Source organism: Grammomys surdaster, unplaced genomic scaffold (assembly GCF_004785775.1).
Source record: "Grammomys surdaster isolate TR1022 unplaced genomic scaffold, NIH_TR_1.0 126531, whole genome shotgun sequence".
NCBI classification, from domain to species: Eukaryota; Metazoa; Chordata; class Mammalia; order Rodentia; family Muridae; genus Grammomys; species Grammomys surdaster.
In genome coordinates, this window is record NW_021621323.1 from 15,040,088 (window position 1) to 15,062,858 (window position 22,771).

Consider the following 22,771-nt stretch of genomic DNA (forward strand, 5'->3'; position numbering starts at 1 on the left):
CTTTCTTTCTTTCTTTCTTTCTTTCTTTCTTTCTTTCTTTCTTTCTTCCTTTCTTCCTTTCTTCCTTTCTTCCTTTCTTCCTTTCTTCCTTTCTTCCTTTCTTCCTTTCTTCCTTTCTTCCTTTCTTCCTTTCTTTCTTTTTTTATGGCTGTATTGGGTTCTCAGCTCCTTCACTTTAAGTTTTCTTCGATCTTCTAAAGAGAATTCCACTATCGGTCTCTTTAGGGACCCAAAGATCTCTGGGTTGCTGTTGAAGTGTCAGAGGGCTCTGAGGACGTGCTCATGCTTTTTGGAACTCTGCAAAAGTGTAGTCCAGGGACTGACCCTTCGCTTTCCCATCAACTGCTTTAAGGTCCCGCATCACTCTACACTCCTTAATGCAAATCCCCTTCTCCCTCTAGTGGCTTCCAGCAGTAGCTTCCTTAGTTTGTCATCCACAGCCGTTGGGAGATTGTGCAGGCAAAGTCTGGTCTGGGAGACAAAGATATTCTGGTTCTCGAGTTTCAGACATTTCAATAGCTCTTGGCCGTATCTGTGGCACTCACACCCTCAGCAGCCTTCGTCCCAGCGCAGATCAAGCCTTCTCGGGCTACATAGAGGTTCCGGGTTCCAGTAGGCTTCTGCACCTTTTTTGTCTGCAGTTTTGCTGCCTCATCACGGGTCACTGTCAAGTTGACCTTGAGCTGCTGGCCCGTCCAGTTTAAATCCACCAACCTCAGCCTCTGGAGAGGCTGGTGCAAGACATTTCTGAGTTGCTTCCTGAGTTATGAATTGTGTGAAAGCACAACCTTTAGAATGCTCTGTGTCTGGATGTAAGACAATTCGGACATACTTACGATCACCAAATTACTGGAGGACCTCCCAATTCCTTCTTCTTCTGAGTCAAATGAAGAATTCTGATGAAAACTGTTTCCCGTTCGGTCACATCAGAGGGTAACTTCCTCTTCTTTTTCTTTGAGATTGGAACATCTTCATCCTCTTGTTCTTCGGCACTGCTCTCACTGTCCACGGTTCCCTCATCATAGGAGTTGCCTCCTTCCTCCAGGTCACTGTCCTCAGGGGCTGCTCTCTTGACTGCTCTCTTGTGCACGCTAACAGGAGAAGCTACTGTTGATTCTCTACTTTCTTCTTCATCATCATGGTTATCGTCTTCTTCATCTTCACCATCATCATCACCTTCTACTTGTTCATCCATCCTGCAGTTCTTTCTTGATTCCTTAGGGGCAGAAGCATACTGGACATCTTTGTTTTTGTCCTTTGTCACAGCCCAATCCACAGCCACAGTCCATCCTTTTATCTCTTTCATATTCAGACCTTTGAGAGCTTTTCCTGCTTCAAGGAGGTGTTTGAACTGAATAAAAGCAAAACCATGCATCTTTCCACCTGGCTCCCTTGGGATATTCACTTCCAGAACAGATCCTTAGTAAGTAAATACTGCTTTCAAGCCATCTTCTGAACACTTAAAGCTAGAGGTTCCAGATAATTAATCTGGCTTTCTTATCTGACACTTGGGCTTTTTTTTTTTGTGTGTGCTTTGGCTTCTTTTTTGGGGGACTCTGAATTTTCATTTTTTCCTCTTTTCCTTGGACTTGTTCTTCAGTTTTTTTCTTGGCAACAGTCACGTTGATCTTGCAACCTTCAAAGGTAATGATCTCCTTGATGATCTTCTGAACGTCTTCCAGCATAGAGAAAGTCACGTAGCCAAAGCCCCAGCATGCCTTTTTCTGCCACCACGAATCACTGCTTCACCGAACCCACCTGACTGAACAGCTCTTCCAGTTGATTACTGTGAGCCGAGGATGGGAGACAACCCACGAATAAAGTCAGACCGGCCATGAGACCAAACTACGAGCATGTGATGCCACAAGTGACCCGCACAGGCGGGAGCCAGTTCTGAGATGAGCTTTGGCAGGAAGCTGTTTCAGTGATTTTAAGTGATTTGAGTGATTCCTCAAATCATAAGTCATTGTGATTATTTTTCCATGTTTGAAATTATAACATAATTATATTTCTCCCTTCCTGCCCATCCCTCTAAACTCTCTCATACACACCTCCCCACTCTCCTTTCAAGACTATTTTTCACTATTTTTATTGCATGCATATAGGTATATATTTTTAAATATATACATATAGTATGTATCTCTCTATATTACTGATTATAGCTTGTTCAGTCCATATGTTATTTGTATGCATATTTTCAGCACCTCTTTTCTCATTAATTGTTATTGCATGTACACACACACATATATATATGCAGGAAGAGTGTCAGAGGATGCAAGACATAGTCTTGTGAAGAAGTAGGATTGCTTTCTATAATAATTCAATGAGTCATTCTTGTATTGACTTTAAGTTACTCTGAGGCCAGAAACTGCAGTCTTCTGGGTCTATTGACACTAGTTACTAACATCTAGTGATTAGGTAAAGGATTTCTTGGTATCACTCCCTTCTCTGTCCAGACAGCCAGAGCCTTTATGGTTAAATCTTTCTGAACCAGGAAAGAGGGAAAGAATCAAGAACTCTTTCTACAGTCAAATATGCAGACACATATTCACTCATACATACATTTGCATTTTCATTCACAGTCTCATCTACACATTAATATATTCACACTTTTGTTAGGCCTAACCACCTGTCTCATACACTCTACAAGTATTCATGCTTGCATATATATATATATATATACACATACATACATACATATATATAGCTGCTCACATACATACAGACAAAAAGACTTATTTATTTGGATGGATGAAAGGATGGATGGGGCAGAGCTCCCCAAGCCAAACCACACAACAACAATTTTATTTGTTTTCTCTGGCCTTTTCATACCTTCTTAGACAAAATGTTCTTTAGAAAGCTACCTAAGAGATAAAATGTTACATAAAATGAGAGTTTATAGAAGGACACCGGTATTAAGTACAAAGCAGTATTTCATTCTATATATTTGGTAAAAGTTCAAACCACCACTTTTTACATGGCCTTGCCTTATCATAGTGCACACCTGTGGCTTTATCCTTGGACCTAAATGTTTTTCCCTGAGCACAAAATTGTCCTAAGTCTATCTCTCTTTTTATCGTTATTATGAAAGCTCATTGTATTTGTTACCATGCAGCCTTTACTTAGTATTATGAGGAGTGGGTACATTCTATTCTTGATTCTAACTTTATTACATCTTTCTAACAAAGCAACTGAGGCAATCTCTAAAACCTTTCTGATTAAAATTATTTGAATCAAATCAGGAATTTTAGAGAATCATTAATTCACTGAAACAGTATTAATTCTTACAAGTTCAACTTTATGTTGATCAGCAGGAAATCTGATCAAGAGGGTGTGCTAAGGCCCAGGGATTATTATATTAATTTAATTATGATGGGAAAGGCATATCAGCTGCAAGAAGCAAACCTGAGATGAAGTCTATTTGGAACTTTGCCATTGAGCTTATGTATTGTAGATCATAAAACAGTGTGCCACCTTCAGGAAGGCCACCTAGATGGCTCCTGACATTCATCTGTCTCTCTCTCAACACACACACACACACACACACACACACACACACACACACACACATTCAATCCATAAAATGTAACTTGTATGTATATATTCAGGCCTGACCTTTTGGCAATGGGCAATCATTTGTTGGGCTAATCCTTAAGGAAGAACACCTTCCCTGCACCCAGCTTTCTTCTGTTTCCTATAATACTTAGTATTATAATGGTACGTAGAATGATTACTAATTCTATGTACCAACTTCAGGGACCACGGGGTACCCCTAATATTTGGCTAAACATTATTATCTTGGAATGTTTCTGGATGAGTTTTTTCCATTCTTGAACTCTCCTGAAAGAAACAGATGCTGAGTTATGGGACACTCAAGCCCAAATGCTGGAGCAGCTCACCTGCCTTCAATCTCCATCTGGAAAATCTACACTTCCTGGGTTCTAAGTCAGACAGCTTTCAAAATGTAACATCTAACATAAGCCCTACACTATTTCCAGATTGCCAACGGGGACTTTTCAGCTTCTGTGGTTACCTTATCAAATTCTTTTTAATGAGACTCTGCCTCTATCTCAGCTGATGATTCCTAAAGTGGTTCCAGAGGAACATATCTTGAGAATGCATTTTCTAATTTGATACCAAGGTCCTGACATTGATTCTCTTGCTAGGTTGATTTTAAAGCATCAAGGACTACATCTCTACTTGTAAACATAGTACTTCAAGCTCATATCTCATTGTAGGTTCTAGAAATAGAGACACAAAATTATTCCATGGTTTACTGCTCTTTTGTAACAGAAGTCCAGGATGCTGAATGAATGTGAGAAACCTATCTTTGTATTTCAGGGACAAAAGATGAATAAAAATATCAGTGCGTTACTAGTGATATCCCGTGATAATCTTGGAAAGAATAAAATTAACTCAAGCATTTAAATTTGTGCCATATGTATCATAAATGACCTGAGCATTCTAATATATGCCCTTGAAAGAAACTATGATATCGTTTAGTTGCTGGAGTGCAAAGGATCAAAGTAGTAACTATATCTTGGAACTATCTGAATTAAAATGTAAGTCTAATTAGCTATCTCAGAAGTATTGATTGGGAAAGAATGTGATCTTGAAAGTTGGAATGACAATATATAGGTGTATTCAGAAGACAGGATGGCATTTAGTCCTTGATTATTTTTCTTTTGTTTGAGTGCAAGAGCCTTTCCTCTTCTTCCACTTTTAGCAGAACTGGCCTTTCTTCCTATGTCTGAGGATACTGAACTTGTATTCTCTCTCTCTCTCTCTCTCTCTCTCTCTCTCTCTCTCTCTCTCTCTCTCTCTCTCTCTCTCTCTCATCGTTTGCTTTAAATGCAAGATATTGCTCCCTCTCCTCTAGATCTAATCTTCCATCATTCTCGCTTCTGAAAATAGAACTACATTAATGTTTAACAATGACTCTGGAGGAGGTATGTTGTTCTACAAAAGGATTAAAGAATTCATGTAAAATCGGTAGGAGAAAAATGTAGGAAAGTGATGATGACATTTGAACTTGAAAGATGTTGAATTTACACACCATGAAGAGAATTTTAGAATTTTAATACTGTAGCTCATTAAGGTAGAAAGGGGACTCAAGCATCAATTGGTTGACTGTATCATGAACACAGAGATGGCCCAACCTTAATCAGCTGTACATTTGTCATAACTGAATGTAATGTAAAGGAAAGGATTCAAAGGTTTCAAGAAATTTGGATGCATGGGTGTGTTTATCATTTTATATCTACTCATCCACATTTGAAGGAGTCAGAAGGTTTTTTTCTTCTATTAATACTCTTGAAGTGACTTTGTGACTACAGGTCTGGAATATCTGAGGAGCTCTGATTGTTCTTTTATGTAACCTTGATTTTATTGTTTGCAACTTCTGTACCTGTATTGAGAAACCTAAAAACATTCCATGGGATTAAATTTATTCCAAGGATGAGCAGTCAAGCTGGGACACTCAGCTCCAAATGTAAGGTAGGTCACAATACTGGACATAATAAAAGCAGTAAGCAGGAGCTATTTATGACATTGAACAATACACCCTGTCCCAAGCAGTGAAAAAATATGGCATTTATGCTGAATTTATATTTGTTTTTCTCTCAAGAGTGCAGTTTCAGAGAATGTGAATAAATCTAATCTAAAAAAATAAATAAATTTTTATGATCAATTTCCATACTCTGAGCCATTTGAATGACCCAAATTCAGTGAAGAGATCAATGCTTCTCTCGAAAGTATCCCACTACCTTATAAAAACTTTCTAATACTTGTTATAAGTAATCTAACCATCTCAACTTGACTGCATCTAAAATTAAATAAAATCCAAGCAGTTAAATCATTTGAGATGGAAAGATCAACCCGAACACTGGGCCACAGTTTTTGGTTCAGCCCATAAAATGACAGGGAAGAAAGGAGCCTTTGTTTTTTGCCTGCTTGTCCTCACTCTTGCTGGGATTTCATCTATCATGCTGCTGAGGCATATCTTCACTAATATTAAACATTCTTCCTAGTTACTACAAGACAGGTCAAAACCAGCCGAGATATACAGCCTCACAGACTGAACAACTGTCAGATTCTTTCCCATTCCATTAGAGGACAGCAATTATTGGACTAGCAGGGTCACAGCTTCTATGTTACTCTAATAATGCCCCTTTTAATGTATGTCTGTTATATATAATACATGTATATTTTTATATACACACATACATTTGTTCTATCAGTTCTATTGATCTAGATAATCTTATGTAGATCAATAACATTATCAACATTTCCTTCAGAAATGGTGATACTCATTCATCCAAATTCAATTATTCCATTTGTACTATGAAGCACATAGTTGGGCCAGGAAGAACCACAGTGTATTGTCATATGATCTGGTAGATATTATAGCTATAGTTTTGTGGGTTAATAATACAGCCCCAAGTATTGTACAAGCAGGTACTGGTCTGACAAATATCTTTTTCTCCATCCTTGTTAAAAAGGACTTTCAATATATATCTTGCTTCTATTAGGAAGGACATCACTAAACCTGAATTATCCTCTTATCACACTGATATATCAACTTTCCTACCTTATGACCTAAATTATTTTGTGAGGATCCCATTAACCTTCCCTTCTATAAGACATCACTTTGGAATATTATATTTATGATATTATGTTGACTGTGTTTAAAGAGCAAGAGGAATTATGCATGAGGCATTTGCATGTCAGAATGAAAGTACTAAATGCATCAAAACTTTATGAGCCTTCTAGCACTGAAGAAGTTAAGGGTTCAGTGGTGTGAAGCAAATGGAGACATTTCTTTTAAGATGAGGAATAAATAGTTATCATATTATATATTTCTCAATTATGCATGCCATTCTGTCATATTATTGACTGAAATAAAAGATGCAAGTTTTGATGCTGAAAGTGACTCCAGTATTTGCTAAGTATGAGAACCTGAGTTTGATCTTCAGAACTTATGTACAAAATTGTAAATATGAAAGCACACTTACAATTTGATTTTTGGGCAAGTAGTGACCTGAGGATTACTGCATCATCTCTCATACAAGCATCTATACACACGAGTGTGTGCACAGACAGAAAGATACTTGTGTTAAGAGTCATCCAGAATAACAAGAAATCTCTTCACTAGTCTCAAGCTTTTAGACAAGTTGGTTGGCCCTTCATCCATCAAATTCATCAATACTTATTTATCAGATAAGTATTGTTTAAGAGAAAGAAGCATATATGGATATCCTACTCTAACAAGTGTTATTTAATGTATAAAGCTATGTATTTTTTCATTTATAATAAGACTACAACATCAAATATGTAGAACATATGAAACTGGGCCCGTATAGTCTCTGAAGATATATGTGAGTTACATGAAGAATTTCTCCCAATATACCTGGTTCCCAGTTTCACTGCTTTTCCTCATCTTGAATCTGCAGCTTTGTGGGGAAATCCTTATGGTTAGTTGATAATGAAAAAAAAAAAACAAGTAAATAATTGGGCCTAATGTATAGATGGTGTCTAAACGTCAGAATACCATTCAAACACCAACTAAGACTGGACAAATTCAACAATATAACCTTTTTAGGAAAATCTCAGAGAATCAATGATGACATATGGGTTTTTGCAGTTGGAAAAACTTCAGTAGGTGGTATAGTAATCTACCAGTTCCTTGTCTGTAACCACTGATTTGGTCAGATATAACTTGAAATGATTATAATTATAAACGTACTAATAAAGAAAATCACTCACTAACACTAAAGGAGGTTTCAGATGGCCATTCTACCTCCTTCATTTATAATACCCCAAGATATGAAAGAAGTGAGGTGATATACTCTAATCTTGCCACCTGCATGACCTGGTGTATAAACTGATTAGATTGTGCAGGACGGAAGAAAGACCTACATTCTGCTGTGCTCCTATAATGATGTCCTGGCTGTAGATTGTGTGTTGTTATTAGAACTCAGCATGTATGATGTACTACACATGAAGGATGCAACATAAATTATTAAAACTCCAGGACATAAAAATAAGCAGATTTCAGTTTACTCTATACTTTTAGGGATCCTAGAATATTTCTTGGATGTAGTAATAATTTACCATAATAGTAAAACCTAGCATGAGGATAGCCTTAACATCACTGAGCCTTTAGCATCACTGAGCCTCCCGCTTGCCCGTAATTTTAACAGGACTTAGTCACTATGATACTAAGATAGCAATGAGTAAGATGCTGTCTTGGAAATTGATTTTGTTTATCATCAATTCAGTTCTTTAATGAAGACTCCTGACTTTGGCAAAAAAAGTATATATTATTTCCTGAGAATATATATATTTCTTTTTATATAAGAAAACTGCACTAAGGAGTCCTTTGGGGGCATACCAAGCAGCCCCGAGCAGCCTGCTATCCATGATATTCCTCCACTCTCCCTCTCCTTTCTGCCCACCTCTATCAGACCTGAGGATCCTGAACCATATAGGTTAGCTTTCATTCCATCTTCCATATTCTGACTAACTGAGTCCTCTGGGGTACACCAACCTGCCCTAAACAGCCTGATATCCTTGCCATTCATCCAAGAAAACAGAGGAAATGATTAATTCCATAACAGTAAAAACAAGGGAAGCACACACAAACACATACTAATACAACCAACATCAAAATAGAAAGAATTGACAATCACTGGTCATTAATATCTCTCAATATCAACAGACTCAATACCCCAATAAAAGGCACAGGCTAACAGAATGGATGCGAAAACAAGATTCATCATTCTGCTGCATAGAAAAAGCACACTTCAACCATAAAGATAGACATTACCACAGAGTAAAGAGCTGGGAAAAATATCCCAAGCAAAGAGATGCAAGAAGCAAGGTAAAGTAACCATTCTAATATCAAATATCATAGACTTTCAACCAAAATTAATCAAAAGAGACAAGGAAGAACACTATTCATATCAAGGAAAAGCTACCAAGATGATATCTCAATTCTGTATATCTATGCACCAAATACAAGGACACCAATGTTTGTAAAAGAAACATTGCTAAATCTTAAACACCACAACAAACCCCACACATTAATAGTGGGAGACTTCAACACCTCATGTTCACCAATTGTTAGATCATCCAGACAAAAACCAAACAGAAATAATAAAACTAACAGACATTCTTAATCAAATGGACCTAACAGACATCTGTTGTAGACTATTTCACACAAACACAAAAGAATATACGTTGATATCAATACCTCATGGATTCTTCTCCAAAACTGACCATATTGTCAGTTATAAAGCAAGTCTCAACAGATACAATAAAATTGAAATAATACCTTGTTTCTTATTAGACTTCCATCAAATGAAGCTGTACTTCAACAACAACAGAAATACCATAAGCCTACATACTCAGGGAACTTTAATAACTTTTTATTCAATGATCTCTGTGTCAGGCAAAGTAGACTTTCTAGAATTAAATGACAATGAGGGATACAACAAAGACAGATACAACTTAATAGAGTTGAAGCAAGATCAGTTAAACTATATAAACAACCCAATAAGCCCTAAAGAAGTAGAAGCAGTCATTAAAAGTATCTCATCAAATAAAGCCAAGGGCCAGATGGTTTTAGTGCAGAATTCTACGAGACTTCAAAGAAGACCTAATACCAACAGTCCTCACAAACTATTTCACAAAGCAGGAACATAGAAACACTGCAAATGACATTCTATGAAGCCAAAGTCAACCTGGTACCTAAACAAAAAAAAAAAAAAAAAAAAAAAAGACTCAACAAAAAAAGAGAAGTTAGGATTGATTTCTTTTATGAACACTGATGTAAAAATGCTCAATAAAATACATAAAAAATGAATTTAAGAACATGTCATAAACATCATCCACCATGATCATGTAGGCTTCATGCACCCCAGGGATACAGGAACGTTTCAGAATACTAAAAGTCACCAACGTAATCCAACATATAAGCAAACAGAAAGATGAGTATCTCAGTAGAGGCTGAAAAGCTTTTGATAATATACAATACCCCTTCATGATAAAATTATTAGAGAGATTAGAGATACAAGATACATTCCTTTATACTTACATAATCAATCAAAACAATACACAGCAAGCCAGTAGCTAACACTAAGATAAATTGAGAGAAACTTAAAGACTTTCCACTAAAATCACGGGCAAGAAAAGGCTACCAACTCTCTGCCTATCTATTCATCATGGTTCTAGCCAGAACAATAGGGAACTAAAGGAGATCAAAGGGATATAAATCAGAAAAGTAGTCAAAGTATAGCCATTTGCAGATGATATAACAGTATACATAAGTGACTCAAAAACGTTACCAAAGACTTCAACAGCTGATAAACATCTTCAGTATAGAGTATGTATACAAAATTAACTCAAAGATATCAGCAGCCCTTCTTTAAACAAATGAAAAATGGGCCAAGAAAGAAATTAGGGAAACAACACACCCTTTACAATAGCCATAAATAATATAAAATATCTTGGTGTAAGTCTAGCCAATCAAGAGAAAAATCTTTGTGGCAAGAACTTCAAGTCCCTGAAGAAAGAAACTGAAGAAAATACCAGAAGATGTAAAGATCTTCCATGCTCATTGATAGGTAGGATGAACATAGTGAGAATTGCCATATTACCAAAATCAATCTAGAGATTCAGTATAATCCCCATCAAAAACAAACAAACAAACACACAATTCTCAACTTCACATGGAAAAACAAAAAACCCAGGATAGTAAAACATTTCTCAACAATAAAATGACTTTGGGATGCATCACCACACCAACCTCAAGCTAAACTACAGAGCAATAGTGAAAATAACTGTATAGCATTGGTACAGAAACATTGATAAGTAGAGTTGAACTGGACCCTCCCCCCTCAAAAAAAAAAAAAAAAACCACATAAACCCATGGACACTTGATCTTTGACAAAGTAGCCAAAATCATACAATGGAAAAATGAAAGCATCTTAAAAATTTGATGCTGGTCTACCTGAAAGTCTACATGTAGAATAAGGCAAATAGATCCATATTTATCATCCTACAAAAACTCAAGTACAAATGGATCAAGGACCTCAGCATAAAACTGGATAAGCTTAATCCCATAGAAGAGAAAGTGGGAAATAGCCTTGAATGCATTGGTATAGGAGGCAATTTCCTGAATGGAACACCAATGGCTCAGGCTCTAAGATCAATAACTGATAAATGGGACCTCATGAAACTGAAAAGCTTCTGTACGGCAAAGGAAATGGCAATAGGACAAAATGGCAGGCTACAGTTTGGAAAAGGATCTTCATCAACTCTATGTCTGAAAAAGAGCTAATATCCAAATTTTATAAAGAACTCAAGAAGTTAGGCAACAACAACTCAAATAACCCAATTAAAAAAATGAAGTACAGTGTCTGAGAGATAACAATCAGAGAGTAGACTGGGAGAGGAATGAAATCTGGAGTGTAAACAAAGATTAATAATAATAATAAATGGAGTACAGAACTCAACAGGGAATTCTCAACAGACGAATCTCAAGTGGCCAAGAAGCACTTAAAGAAGTGTTCAAAGTTCTTAGTCATCTGGAAAATGAAACTCAAAACTTCTCTGAGGTTCCTTTTATACTGGTCACAACGGCTAAGACCAAAAACTCAAGAGATAGCATATACTGGAGAGGATGTGGAGCAATAGAACATTGCTGGTGGGAACGCAAACTTGTACAATTTCTTTCGAAACACATTTGGTGGTTGCTTGGAAAATTGGGAATAGTTCTACCTCAAGACCCAACTATGCCACTCCTGGGCATATATGCAAAATATGCTACAACATCCCACAAAGACACTTGCTCAACTATGTTCATAACAGCTTTATTTGTAAGAGCCAGAAACTGGAAACAACCTTGATGTCCGTCAACTGAAGAATAATAAAGAAAATGTGGTACTTCTGCACAGTGGAATTCTATTCAGCTATTAAAAAGAAAGACACGAATTTTGCAGGCAAATGGATGTTACTTGAGTATATCATCCCATGTGAGGTAACTCAGTCTTAAAAGGACATGCATGATATGTACTCACTTATAAGTAGATAGTAGCAATAACATACAGAATACCCATGTTATACTCCATAGATCCAAAGAAGCTAAACAAGAAGGAAGGCACAAGCAAGGGTGTGTGAATCTCACTCAGAAAGGGGGAATAAAACAGTCATAAGAGGCAGATGGGAGGTAGGGAACTGAGTGGGAGAGAGGAAGGGGAGAGGAATGTGTGTCGGGGGATCAGGATCAGGTGTGGGCAGGAACAGGAGTGATGGCCAGATGGCCATGAGAATGAATGGAAATCTGAAACTGACATGGATGGGGAGGAGGGGTGGAATCTCAAGGAAGACATAAAGACATAGCACAAGAGAGGTGTCCAAGAATCAATGGAGTGACATTAGCTGATACTCTCACCACTGGGGATATGGAACCTGAGGAGGCTACCTCCTATAGCTAGGTAGAAACACGAGTGGAGGGATAGAGATACCAACCTACCAACAAAACTTTTGACCCAAAATTTATCCTGTCTATAAGTTATTCAGGGACAGGAGATGGAGCAGACACTGGGGGAAAGATCAATCAATAACTAGCCCAACTTGAGACCCATCCCATGGGCAAGCACCAATCCTTGACATTATTAATGATACTCTATTATGTTTGCAGACAGGAGTCTAGTATGGCTGTCCTTTAGAGGCTCCACCCAGCAGCTGACTCAGACAGATGCTGACACTCACAGGCAAACAGTGGATGGAGCTTGGGGACTCTTATGGAAGAACAGGGGGAAGGATTGTAGGTCCCGAAGGGAAGAGGAACTCCACAGGAAAGTCAACAGAGACAACTATTCTGGACTTTGGTGCTCTCAGAGACTTAACCACAAACCAAAGAGCATACAAAGTCTGAAGCTAGGCCTCTCAGCACATATGTAACAGATATGGAGCTTGGTCTTCATGTGGGTCCCTACCAACTGGGGTGATGGCTACCCCAAAAGCTGCTTTCTATCTGTGTGATATATTCTTCTAGCTGGACTGTCTTGTCTGCCTTCAGTGAGAGAGGATGTTCCCAGCCCCGAAGAGACTTGATGTACATGGGCCATTTTTGGGGGGGGGTGAGTATATGGGGGGATAGCTCAGAGCAGAAGAGGAGGGGGCAGGGGGACTGAATTATGTGAGTAGGTGACCAGAAGGGGGGCAGTGAGAAGGATGTAAAGTAAATAAGAAAAAAGATAAACAAAAAAGGAAGCAAATGCAATAATTTTTAAAGATTTTATTGAGAGTTCCTTATAGAGTTTAACCTTAAAGCAGAATCTAAACTTTTTGGTATTTTTTTTTTCTGTCTGTTCTTCATAGTGATCACAATCAAAGGAACATTAAACTTTAAACATAAAGCTATCATTAGGTTGCTAGTACATAAATTGTATACAGTGCATTTCTAGAGTTTACTATTCAGAGATAAATATTTATTAATTATTGTGGAAATGTAGTTTAGCATGGAAAACAGAGAGATACAATTTAACTTGATTGCTGTAATTCAGCTTATTAATTTTAAACCTAATAGCTCTTGTTAAAAACAGAATGCATATTTATCCAAGCTCTATATTTATACAGTATGACTTTATTTATAAGACGTGAATAAATTTTTTCAAAATTCCATTTCTGTAAAGCTTATTCATTTTATTATGGTGTCATGTAGGTCAGTAGACTAATACTTAAATTGCCATTGCATTATACACTGAAAAATCATATTTTATGATTTTGTATTTTTTCAGTACTGAATGCTAGTATTATTTTTAAATACTCTTTCCTTATAGAAAATTAAAGCCCCTTTTTCTTTTGGTCCTTTTGTTGCCAGATTTCCATTTACTTGCTTGTAAATCTACCTGAGTAAATTTCTGTAGAAAATTTACCCGATTGTCTCAACAAATACAAAAAGGTCTTTGGTAAATGTCAACATCCCTTTATGATGAAAAGTATGGAAATAGCTATGGAGAGAGGACGTCTCAACAGGATAAAGGGTATACAGGACAAAGTTGTACTCTGCATTATACTAAATGAGGGAAACTGCAATCATTATTTGTAATCAGAGAAGGGTGCAAACCCTCTCCAGTCTTCTTCAGTTTAGCCTTGAAGTTTTATCCAGATATAACCATAGAAAGAAATAAAATGGATATAGTTGAGAAATAATCAAATTATCTAAATGTGTTTGCAGATATTACCATTTACAAAACATAAAGACTGCATTAGAAAACTCTTACATCAATCTTCCGGTCTGGGCCCGAGCATAGAGTAGGTCACAGGCAGCACTGTACCCAACCCCAGAAAACCGAGAGAAAGGACTCCCAGGAGCTTGAACTCAGGCAGCATCCCAGGTAAGGAAAAGGCAGCACTTGCCCCAAACAGGGAGCAACCAGGACCCACTGGGACCCAGGAATTCACTCCTGGCCCGGAGCGGGGGCTCCATCCAGTCTGGGCCCTGGGCCCGAGCACTCGGTAGATCCAGGGAGTCAGCCCTGCACTCAATCTCTCAGAACCCAAAGGAAGTGGGGCTCCCAAGCAGTATCTTAAGCTAGGAGGTGGCAATTCTTCCTCCAAACAGGGAGCAACCGGGACCCACTGGGACCAAGGAATTCACTCCTGGCCTGGAGCACGGGTTCCTTCTGGTCTGAGCCTGAGCACGCTGCAAATCCCGGGAATCAGCTATGTACCCAATCTCACAGCACCCAGAGTAAGTAGGGCTCTCAGGAGCTCTAACCCAAGCAGTATCTTAGGCTAGGAAGCAGCAATACTTGCCCCAATCAGGGAGCAACCGGGACCCACTGAGAACCAGGAATCCACTCCTGACCTGGAGCCCAGACCCATTCCGGTTTCTACCTGAGCACAGAGCAGATCTTGGGCCTCAGCTCTAACCCCAGCAGCAAAACCCAAACAGTTCTGACACAACCTAGATAATAGGAAAGACAGGCGCCAGTCAGAGACAGCACAGATAGCACAAAGGTGATCCAGATGGCAAAAGGCAAGTGCAAGAACACAAGCACTAGCAACCCAAGGTACTTGCCATCATCAGAACCTAGTTCTCCCACATTAGAAAGTCCTGAACTCCTCATATCACCAGGAAAGCAAGAACCAGATCTAAAATGACTTCTAATGATGATGCTAGAGGACTATAAGAAGGAAATAAATAACACTATCAAAAAACATGAGGAGAACACAAGTAAACAGGATGAAGTCCTTAAAGAAACACAAAAATCTATTAAAGAATTACAAGAAAACACAAACAAACAGACGAAGGAATTGAACAAAACCATCCAGGACATAAAAATGGAAGTAGAAACAATAAAGAAATCACAAAGGGAGGGTACACTAGAGATAGAAAACCTAAGAAAGAAATCAGGAGTCATAGACACAAGCATCACCAACAGAATACAAGAGATAGAAGAAAGAATCTCAGGTGCAGAAGATACCTTAGAAAATGTTGACACTGTCAAAGAAAACGCAAAATGCAAAAAGTTCTTAACACAAAACATCCAGGAAATCCAGGATGCAATGAGAAGACCAAACCTAAGGATAATAGGTATAGATGAGAGTGGAAGATTCCCAACTTAAAGGGCCAGTAAATATCTTCAACAAAATTATTGAGGAAAACTTCCCTAACCTAAGGAATGAGATGTCCATAATCACACAAGAAGCCTACAGAACACCAAACAGACTAGATCAAAAAAGAAATACCTCCCATCACATAATAATCAAGACACAAAATGCACAAAACAGAGAAAGAATTTTAAAAGCAGTAAGGGAAAAAGGCCAAGTAACATAAAGGCAAACCTATCAGAATACACCTGACTTCTCACCATATACTATAAAAGCCAAAAGATCCTGGACAAATATCATGCAGACCCTAAGAGAACATAAATGCCAGCCCAGGTTACTTTACCCAGCGAAACTCTCAATTACCATAGATGGAGAAACCAAGATATTCCATGACAAAACCAAATTTACACAGTATTTTCCCACAAATCCAGCACTACAAAAGATAATAGCAGGAAAGCTCCAGTACAAGGAGGGGAATCATACCCTGGAAAGAGCAAGAAAATAATATTTTTACATCAAACCCAAAAGAAGATAACCACACAAATGATGTCTCCACTATTAGCAAAAATGACAGGAAGCAACAACACCCTCTCCTTAATATCTCTTAACATCAATGGACTCAATTCCCCAATAAAAAGGCATAGACTAAAGGACTGGGTATGCAAACAGGACCCAGCTTTTTGCTGCTTACAGGAAACCCACCTCAGCAACTAAGACAGACACTACCTTAGAGTAAAAGGTTGGAAAACAATTTTTCAAGCAAATGGCCCTAAGAAACAAGCGGGAATAGACATTCTAATATCGAATAAAATCGACGTTCAACTTAAAGCTATCAAAAAGTATAAGGAAGGACATTTCATACATGTCAAAGGAAAAGTCAACCAACATGAACTCTCACTTCTGAATATCTATGCACCAAATACAAGAGCACCCACTTTCATTAAAGAAACCTTACTAAAGCTCAAAACACACATTGCACCTCACACAATAATACTGGGAGACTTCAACACCCCACTCTCAGCAATGGATAGATCATGGAAACAGAAACTAAATAGAGATACAGTGAAACTAACAGAAGTTATGAACCAAATGGACTTAACAGATGTCTATAGAACATTTCACCCTAAAGCAAAAGAATATACCTTTTTTTCAGTACCTCATGGTACCTTCTCCAAAATAGACCATATAATTGGGCACAAGACAGGCCTCAACAGATATAAAAAAAAAAATGAAATAATCCCCTGCATCCTATCAGATCACCATGGTCTAAGGCTGGTCTTCAAAAAAGACAAAAACAATGGAAAGCCCACATTCACATGGAAACTGAACAACACTCTATTCCTTGATAATCTTGTAAGGGAAGAAATAAAGAAAGAAATTAAAAACTTTTTAGAATTTCATGAAAATGATGACACATCATACCAAAATCTATGGGATACAATGAAAGCAGTGCTAAGAGGAAAATTCATAGCTCTAAGTGCCTACAAAAAGAAACTGGAGGGAGCATACACTAGCAGCTTGACAATGCACCTGAAAAACCTAGAACAAAAAGAAGTTAATACATCCAAGAGGAGTAGACCACCGGAAATAATCAAACTCAGGGCTGAAATCAACCAAATAGAAATGAAAAGAACAATCCAAAGAATCAATAAAACCAGGAGCTGGTTCTTTGAGAAAATCAACAAGATAGATAAACCCTTAGCTAGACTAATCAGAGGGCAGAGAGACAGTATCCAAATTAATAAAATCAGAACTGAAAAGGGTGACATAACAACAGAAACTGAGGAAATTAAAAAAAAATCATCAGATCCTACTACAAAAGCCTATACTCAACAAAATTGGAAAATTTGGATGAAATGGACAATTTTCTAGATAAATACCACTTACCAATGTTAAATCAGGACCAGGTAAACCATGTAAACAGTCCCATAACCCCAAAAGAAATAGAAGCCGTCATTAAAAGTCTCCCTACAAAGAAAAGTCCGGGAACAGACAGTTTTAGTGCAGAATTCTATCAGACCTTCAGGGAAGACCTAATTCCAATTCTCTTCAAACTATTCCACAAAATGGAAACAGAAGGTACACTACACAATTCATTCTATGAAGCCACAATTACGCTCATACCTAAACCACACAAAGACCCAACAAAGAAAGAGATCTTCAGACCAATCTCCCTTATGAACATTGATGAAAAATTACTCAATAAAATTCTAGTGAACTGAATCCAAGAACCCATCAAAACAATTATCCATTGCGATCAAGTAGGCTTTATCCCAGGAATGCAGGGTTGGTTCAATATATGGAAACTCATCAATGTAATCCACTATATAAACAAACTCAAAGAAAAAAACCACATGATCATATCACTAGATGCTGAGAAAGCACTTGACAAAATTCAGCACCCCTTCATGATAAAAGTCTTGGAAAGATCAGGAATTCAAGGGCCATACCTAAACATAGTAAAAGCAATATACAGCAAACCAGTAGCCAGCACCAAACTAAATGGAGAGAAAATTGAAGCAATCCCACTAAGATCAGGGACTAGGCAAGGCTGCCCACTCTCCCCCTACTTATTTAATATAGTATTGGAAATCCTAGCCAGAGCAATCAGGCAACACAAGGAGGTCAAAGGGATACAAATTGGAAATGAAGAAGTCAAAATCTAACTATTTGCAGATGATATGATAGTATACTTAAGTGACCCCAAAACTCCCACCAGAGAACTCCTAAACCTGATAAACAACTTCAGCAAAGTGGCTGGTTATAAAATCAACTCAAACAAATCAGTAGCCTTCCTCTACTCAAAAGATAAACTGGCTGAGAAAGAAATTATGGAAAGGACACCCTTCACAATAGTCACAGATAATATAAAATACCTTGGTGTGAACCTAACCAAGCAAGTAAAAGACCTGTATGACAAGAACTTCATGCCCCTGAAGAAAGAAATCGAAGCAGATCTCAGAAGATGGAAAGGTCTCCCATGCTCACGGATTGGAAGGATTAATATAGTAAAAATTGCTATTTTGCCAAAAGCCATCTACATATTTAATGGAATCCCCATCAACATTCCCACTCAATTCTTCACAGAAATAGAAAGAGCAATCTTAAAATTCATTTGGAATAACAAAAAACCCAGGGTTGTGAAAACTACTCTCAGCAATAAAGAACATCTGGGGGGAATCACCATCCCTGACTTCAAGGTGTACTACAAAGCAATAGTGGTAAAAACTGTGTGGTATTGGAACAGAGACAAGCGGGAGGATCAATGGAATAGAATAGAAGACCCAGAAATGAACCCCCATACCTATGGTTACTTGATCTTTGACAAAGGTGCTAAAACCATCGAGTGGAAAAAAGACAGCATTTTCAACAAATGGTGCTGGTCCAACTGGAGGTCAGCATGTAGAAAAATGCAAATTGATCCATACTTATCTTCTTGTACAAATCTCAATTCCAAGTGGATCAAGGACCTCCACCTAAAACCAGCCACACTGAAACGAATAGAAGAGAAACTGGGGAAAAGCCTGGAACACATAGGCACAGGAGAAAAGTTCCTGAACAGAACACCAATGGCCTGTGCTCTAAAACCAAGAATTGACAAATGGGACCTCATAAAACTGCAAAGCTTCTGTAAAGCAAAGGACACAGTCAATAGGACAAAGCAGCAACCAACAGACTGGGAAAAGATGTTCACCAACCCTACATCTGATAAAGGGCTAATATCCAAGGTATACAGAGAACTGAAGAAAGTAGACTCTAGACAATCAAGGAACCCTATTAAAAAATGGAGCACAGAGCTGAACAAGAATTCTCAACTGAGGAAACTCGATTGGTTGAGAAGCACCTAAAGAAGTGTTCAGCATCCCTAGTCATCAGGGAAATGCAAATGAAAACAACACTGAGATTCCACCTCACACCAGTCAGAATGGCTAAGATCAAAAACACAGGTGACAGCAGATGTTGGCGAGGATGTGGAGAAAGAGGAACACTCCTCCACTGTTGGTGGGATTGTAAACTGGTACAACCACTATGGAAAGCAATCTGGCGGTATCTCAGAAAATTGAACATAGTGTTACCTGGGGACCCAGCTATACCACTCCTGGGCATATACCCAAAAGAAGTTTCAACACACAACAGGGACACATGCTCCACCATGTTCATAGCAACCTTATTTATAAAAGCCAGAAGTTGGAAAGAACCCAGATGCCCTTCGACAGAAGAATGGATGCAGAAAATGTGGTACATTTATACAATGGAGTACTACTCAGCTATTAAAAACAATGAGTTCATGAAATTCTTAGGCAAATGGATGGAGCTGGAAAATATCATCTTGAGTGAGGTGAACCAATCTCAAAAGAACATACATGGTATGCACTCACTGATAAGTGGATATTAGCCCAGAAGCTCACAATTTATATGAAACTGCATATAGACCACATAAAACTCACATAGAAGAAGGAAGACCAAAGTGTGGATGCTTTGGTCCTTTCTAGAAGGAGTATAAAAAGTTTCAACCAGAGCTCCCAAAGTCTAAACCGCCAGCCAGAGAGCACAAAATACTCATGCACCTATATAGGGAATTGAGGGTGACCTTGTTAGACTTCAGTGAAAGTGGAGGGCCATGGTCCCCGAAAGTTTGGATCCCCTACTGTGTGGGAATTTGAGAGCAGGGAGATGGGACTGGGAGGATGTTTGGAGCACACCCTCACAAAAATTAGGAGGAGGGGGTATGGGATAAGGGGTTTTGGGGTAGAATGGGAGAGGAGATAACATTGAAAGATAAATACGTATAATATCCAATAAAAAAAACACACAGATAAAGGGTCTAAAAAAAAAGAGAGAGAGAGTTTACTTATTTTAAATTATTTTCAAAAGTTTCTAGGAGTTGCTAATTGGCTAAGATCCTATTTTAAGCTCTCCACAAAAGAATTTAAGTCTCCGTTCAATATTCTCAAGAGAGAGGTAAACCCTAATTTTCCTCAACAATTAATTGACAAAAGAGAGGTAATCTCACAAAAAGTAGAAGAAGCTATTACTAATCGATATATTATATAGTCTGATTAGTTGTTGGCGGTGCTATAACAGTCCTTTGCCAAAGATTATTAATATAGATTTATATATCCTTAAATAGGGTCTTCATGACTCTCTGAGTGTGGAAGGAGCGACTGTTGGCGCTTCTGCCCTGATTTTACAAGAACTCTAAAAAATTGGCTTTAAAAACAAAAGAGGGGGAACGGTGCCCCCTCAGAAGGAGTCCCCATGAAATACTCTCCATCATGCTTTGTTCACTTTTATCACTCTAAAGCTGAAAGCTCATGGCAAATGTGCTGCTGACTGCCTCTGGCACCACCAAGACCAACAAAACTTTGCCACAGATATGGGGAAGGACCCTCTTACCCTTAAAGGGAATGGCCCAGACCCAGTTCCCTTATGGGGCTGAGGATTGATATGCCTGTCTGATACCACAGAAGGCACAGCTAACCGGCTACCAAAAAGATTAATGAAAAAAATAGATACCCCCACAAAGCCAGGCCCAACCATAAATATGATGAATAACAATTTACATCCAGGGAAGAGAAATCTCCCTGAGAATCCCCTTCTTTTTCCTTTCCAGGTAAAAATGAATCACCCATGATGTCTGCTGTTAGAAGTTCTAATCCAGATGCTGGCCTCTGAACTTATACTCAGACCTTTGAAGGGCCACTGACAAGAACATCAAACAGCTAGAGAATTACATCACTAATCTGAAGAAATCCCTCGTTTCGCTGTCTGAAGAGACCTCCTAAAATCACAAAGATCCTTATTGGACTTGATTTACTCTGTTACATTAAAAAAGTCTGTGTACAGCTCTTGACTGTGTACAGCCCTTAAAGAACAAGGTTGCCTTTACATAGACAAGACAAGGAGGGTTAAAGAGAGCATGAAATAGGTAGTGAAGGCCCTAAGAAATATCAGCGAGAGAAAGAGACAGATGAATGCTGGTATAAGAATTGGTTTTCAGCCTCTCCAAGGTTGTCAACCCTAATTCCTCCCATCTTGGGACCATTATTTGGGTTCTTTTTCTTTTTTCTGCTGGTCCCTGGCCCTCAAATAGGCGGACTAACTCTGTGATACAACAGATAAATAATTTGGTAGCAAAACCTACTCAGATACATTATCATAAGCTAGCTATGGAGGACCACGAGACTCAAGATGAGGTTGTTACTTTATACAGGGTGTTTCCAAAACCCCTCTCCACCCAACCTAAAAGGGGGGACTTCTGCCCCTAGACCAAGCAGAGAGGAGCCACCCAGAACCCATCTGACAGGTGATCTGAATTCTTGCTTAGGCTGAGAGGCTAAGCACTGCAAGGGAATATAAATAAAAGATAAAAATATCTATCTGGGTTCCCTGCGGGACAAGCCTGACTGCATAGGGGTTGATGTCAAAAGTATCCCCTCTCCAGGAAAAAGACATTGAGATGGGTATGGCCCTCATGCCTCACTGGACAACGACAGGGGGACTGGAGCAATTACAAGGTCCCCTTCAAATACTGGAGGTCAGGCCTCTATCCCCGCCTTCGCAAGTTTAGAATTGCCACAGCCCTTCTATACTTAGAGAAGGGAAGAGATGTCACGGGCAGCCCTGCTCTCACACTGAAGGCCTAAAATCAGCCATAGGCCTAAAATTAGCAATAGGCCTGTCATACATGTATACTAACACCAAGTCTTGGGTCTCAGTGGGAAAATATTGAAACAGATGGCTATAGGCTAATGTAAACAGGCAACTTTTGTGGAAATTTACAAGCCTGAGTAGTCATAGACCTTGTAAATGGGTAGCCTTGGCAGACAATACCAACTTAGATAAGGACAAGCGAGCCATAGGCAGAGTCATAGTGACTTTTCCCCTGAACCTTCACCTAGCCGATCCCCGGTTCTGAAGATATCTGTATTCCCCCTGAACACTCACACTCCATTGTCATTCCCTTCCCCACATCCTGCCTCTCTGTGTTTATAAACCCTGTGTAAATGAATTACGATTTGAGAAAAAATAAATTATAAAAAAATATATAGCTCATACATAATGATCAATCCAACAGTCAAATGAAGATACTTGTTTCATTTAAAATAGAATCATAAATAATAAAATAGAAACAGATGAAATAAGA

General features: G+C 38.5%; 1 protein-coding gene and 1 pseudogene across 1 annotated transcript in view; both read right to left on the reverse strand.

The window, feature by feature from the left end:
- Positions 1–1,836, reverse strand: part of LOC114614817 — a 2,397-nt pseudogene extending 561 nt beyond the window's left edge.
- The window catches only part of Ndst4 (N-deacetylase and N-sulfotransferase 4), a 319,626-nt gene that overhangs the window by 204,081 nt on the left and 92,774 nt on the right, over positions 1–22,771 (reverse strand). The window lies entirely within an intron of this gene.